The sequence below is a fragment of the Lampris incognitus genome, chromosome 17 (assembly GCF_029633865.1).
Source record: "Lampris incognitus isolate fLamInc1 chromosome 17, fLamInc1.hap2, whole genome shotgun sequence".
In the NCBI taxonomy this organism is placed as follows: Eukaryota; Metazoa; Chordata; class Actinopteri; order Lampriformes; family Lampridae; genus Lampris; species Lampris incognitus.
The window spans coordinates 4,298,670-4,303,493 of record NC_079227.1 but is presented as its reverse complement, the minus strand read 5'-3'; the positions used below and the strand labels follow the sequence as shown (position 1 = coordinate 4,303,493).

Here is a 4,824-nt window from a genome sequence, read left to right as displayed (position 1 = left end):
GATGTCATTTATTAAAAGCCCGCTCTCAGTGTGGCCTTCTATGTTTGTGACTATATTGTGTATTAAAGTGGCACAGTGTGGTGTGGTTCTGCTGGGTCTAGTGATTTTAGGATAGAAACCCAAACTATACATTGTGTTAGTGACCTCTTCTGTCTTATTGTGCTTATTTGGATCTACCAGGTCTTTATTGAAATCCCCACGTATGAACAGACTTTTGTGTTGATTTCGAATACATTTCTTCTATCCAGTCCTTAAATATTTCAATATTTGACCCCATTGATCTGTATATATTAGACTCGTCTTCATTTCCATACAGATCTCAGCTGTAACACATCCCAGCACGTCAGCAGCAGCTGTTGGACATAACGTCTGAGGCCAGCTGAGGCGCTGAGGCGAGCAGGAAGAGTGCAGCTCAGCGCTGCAGTCGCCGCTGCCACCAGGGGGCGCGCCGACGGCCACCTCTACCTGCCTCACCCTGCCGAGGGAACTGCCTGCTGGATGTTCGTGCGAATAAGAACAACTTGCTATGACTTCACATTTGGTTTATTAACCGCGATATCGAGAAGGCGACGCAACGTCAGCGCACACGGCAGATTTACTGACTTGACAATGCGCATGCGCAGGGTTACTTCCTACAACCACGGCGTCTGCAGCGGCCCAACATGGACCGTTGTGAACAGAGAGAGCTCCGTTCCGGGGACCTTTTAGGGTGTGACGCAGACAAGAAGTAAGGCTGGCTAGAGCCGTAAACGTTTGTGTTAATAAAGTCCAGAGTAAGCAAGTTCAAGTGCTTTAACCGCGCGTTGTGTACGTATGGTTTGGCGGGAACGGAACAGAACGAACCGCGGTGGCCGCGGTGCGGAGTTTAGCTGCCGTTAGACGCGGATGAGAGCTGCTAGCTAGTTAGCTAGCTGGTTAGCTTAGCTGGTTAGTTTAGCTGGTTGGCTGGTTAAGTAGCTGGTTAGCTAGCTGGCTGGCTAGCTGGCTAGCTTCGAGGAGCCGACTGGCTAAGCGGACACCGCAGCAGGTGAGCGGAGACAGTAAGCTGACGGCGGGACGGGAGGACTGAAACCTCCGCCGGTACTAGTTTCGGACTCCAACAACAGCAAAGACATGGAAGGGTTGGAAGGAGGCGTTCACACTACACGGACCTTACCATGGCCGAGGCGGGAGAAAGTACCCGAGTCCAGCTCTTCTGCTGGCTCATAGGAGAGAGTGGAGGGGAGCTGCTGGACAGTCCGGCGCGTGACGGCGCATCAGCGGGGAGAACAGTGAGTTGAGCTCAGGGATCGAACTGTTTGACAAACACTGTAATCCGAAAGGGAACAAGACTAGAGGGATGTGCGGAACCAAGGATTAGAGGAAAACATTAAAAAGTATGTATGTATGTATGTATGTATGTATGTATGTATGTATGTATGTATGTATGTATGTATGTATGTGTGTGTGTGTGTGTATGTATGTGTGTATGTATGTGTGTGTGTATGTATGTATGTATGTATTGTAAATTGTAAGTGTGTCACCGACTTCAGAGTGTTGGCCAGAAGTTGTAATTTTACAGACATTAGAGACTCACTGATGAGAGATTGAATGGTGTGTGGCGCAAAAAGCTCTGCAATGAGGGACAGATTAGTCATGGAAGAGAATCTGACACTTGACAAATGCCTGCAGATATGTAGAGCAGACGAGCTGTCAAAAGAGAACAGCAAAGCACTGCACGGAAAGATAGTGGAGGACATTCATGCACTAAAACATACCACAAAGAAAAGCAAAGACAACAAAATCTGCTGTAAATTTTGCGGTAAGACACGTGAGAGGAACAAAAACAAATGCTTAGCCTTCGGCAAGACGTGTGGGAAAGAAAATTAATGTCGCTATAAATGCAGATCAAGAGCAGAGGCTGGCAGGAAATGTAAGCCAATGCATGTTGCCTCAGAGCAGGACAGTGAAACATGAGGACATTATGACCATAACAGAAGTAAATGGGGATCTAGTGAAAGAGGGCCACGGTCGAGGCAAACAGCTCTTTGCAGGAATGATGATAGACAAAATGCTGGTTAACTTCCAGATAGCCTGTGGAGCAACCTGGAACATCATCCCCATACATCTCCTAAATCCAGAGACACAGCTGGAATACACACAGAAAATACTTGTGATGTATAACAAAACCAGGTTGTGTCCACTGGGTAAATGTAAGGTCAAAGTCAGAAACAATAAATTGTACAGACTGGAGTCTCAAGTGGTAGACCAGAATGGCATAATTCCTATACTGGGCAGGAAGATCAGCGAAACCCTGAAATTAATTAAAGTACTGTATGAGAATATGCTGGCCGTTGATGACATGCTGAAGAAAAGAACTGGATCCTGTGACAAATGAGGAAAGATGTGACGAACACTTGACAAAGAAAAAAATCAAAACAGAGTTCGAAGACGTGTTCACCGGTGATGGCTGTTTAGAGGGTGAATATAGTCTTGAAATAGACGACTAAGTACCATCAGTGAAACTGTCAAAGTGCCGAGTGCCAGTTGCTATGATGGCACCTCTTAAAGAGGAACTCAAGCATCTGGAGAGAAGGATCATTGCACCAGTGGAGCATAGCACAGACTGGATAAGCAGTATGGTCTCAGTGACAAAACCAAATGGGAAACCAAGGATCTGCATAGATCTGAAACCACTGAGTCAGGCACTTAAAAGGAGCCATTCCCCCCCTCCCTACAATTGATGACATCCTCCCAGAGATGTCAAAAGCTAAAGTATTCACAGTCTGTGATGTAAAGCACGGCTTCTGACTGACGCGTCAAATTAGAGGAGTCAAGCTAGAGCCAAGCTACCTCGCCACATTCACCACCCCATTTGGCCGGTTCCTGTGGCAGAGAATACCGATGGAAATAAGCAGCACCAGAGGTCTTCCAAAGGAAGCTCATGCAAGCACTTGTGGGCGTACCTGGAATATACATCATAGCAGATGATGTGCTGGTCACGGGGGAAGGGGCAACACAGGAAGAGGCAAGTAAAGACCACGACAGGAAACTCAGACACTTCCTGATCAGGTGCAGAGAGCGAAATATCAAACTAAACTTTGATAGGTTGAAACTAGGACAACAGGCTGTACCATACATTGCGCAACTGCTGACAGCTGAGGGACCGCAGATTGACCCAGAAAAAGTGTTTCAAAGACTGATAGACAAAACAGCCAGTGCACTAGTTCTGAAATACTACAACCAGGAAGACGAGATGATGTTACTGTGTGATGCGTCGGAAACCGGACTGGGAGCTGCCCTGACACAGAGAGGTAAACCTGTGGCATTCAGGAGAAGGGCACATGGTCTAACGTTGTCAGTGCCGCCGTCTTGGCATGTTAAATGGTCCTTACTGTAAACTGGCGTCAGCGTCTCCATTATAACTGAAACACGACCTGAGCTGAATAATGCTAACAGTCAAGTTTTTTGGCTTGTTTATCATCAAAAAGTGATACAATGGCAGGATGTGACATCATCAGATATTACTGCCCCATCATAACCAACCTACAAATGAAGACATCAGGAGTTGGATGGAGTCAGGCTATTTCTGTTTTGATTCAGATAATGAATGATACTGTCGTATGTGTGTATTTGTGTATTGGATTATGATAGTGTGTTATGTGTTTTTTAACTATTTTTAACAAAACTCCACCAACGGAAAATATTGCAAACGAGATTCATCTCATCTCATCATCAGTCGCTTCTCCAGGGTGGGGTCGCAGTGGCAGCAAGCTAAGTAGGGCACTCCAGACGTCCCTCTCCCTAGCAACGCCCTCCCCCTCCTCCTGGGGGATCGCAAGGCGTTCCCAGGCCAGATTGGACATGTAGTCCCTCCAGCGAGTCCCGGGTCTACCCCGGGGTCTCCTCCCAGTTGGACGTGCCCGGAAAACCTCCAAAGGAAGGCGCCCAGGAGGCATCCTCATGGCCTCTCAGCCTTTTGGCTAAGATCATGTGTAGTATCTGTTCTTATCAGTTTAATATCTGATACGTCCCCTACCTGGGGACCATATATTAAATTGATTTTTGGAACAGGGAGATGGAATAGGGGGTTACTCCATCCACTCCGTGCATTGACCTGGTATTGCGGTACCGCTCCAGGAACGGTGCACCCCCTTGGGAGGGGAGATACCATGATCAAGAAGGTGGTTCACCCAGGGCGAGGCTTGACCATTACACTCCGGTTGTGCTGACCCCTGTGAATTCCCCAAATGTGGGAATCTTGACTGCATAATTTTTGGTAGCCCGAACCACTTCAACTTGCTCCTTTTGACGCAAAGGAGCAGCGGCTCTACTCCGAGCTCCCTCCGGATGTCCGAGCTCCTCACCCTATCTCTAAGGCTGAGCCCAGACACCCTACGGAGGAAACTCATTTCAGCCGCTTGTATCCACGATCTCACCCTTTCGGTCACTACCCAAAGCTCATGACCATAGGTGAGGGTTGGAACCAAGACTGACTGGTAAATTGAGAGCTTTGCTTTCCGGCTCAGCTCCCTCTTCACCACAACGGTCCGGTACAACATCCACATTACTGCTGATGCTGCACCAATCCACCTGACAATCTCCCGCTTCGTCCTACCCTCACTCGTGAACAAGACCCCGAGATACTTGAACTTCTTCACCTGAGGCAGCAACTCATCCCCAACTCGGAGGGAGCAATCCACCGTTTTCCGGTAGAGAGCCATGGCCTCAGAACCTTGGCCCAAATGTGGTCGGTGTCTGTGACAAAAGGACTTTTTAAAAAGGCCGTAATTTGTTCATTGTAAGTCTTCCAAACGAGCTTTGACTGTGAATATTATGATGTGT

At 47.7% G+C, this 4,824-nt stretch overlaps 1 non-coding gene across 1 annotated transcript; it reads left to right on the top strand.

Moving 5' to 3' along the window:
• Nucleotides 1-3,942: 3,942 nt before the first annotated feature.
• LOC130128105 (U2 spliceosomal RNA) lies at nucleotides 3,943-4,135 on the top strand. Its single transcript, XR_008811878.1, has one exon. It is a non-coding gene; the product is annotated as a U2 spliceosomal RNA (small nuclear RNA).
• Nucleotides 4,136-4,824: the final 689 nt, after the last annotated feature.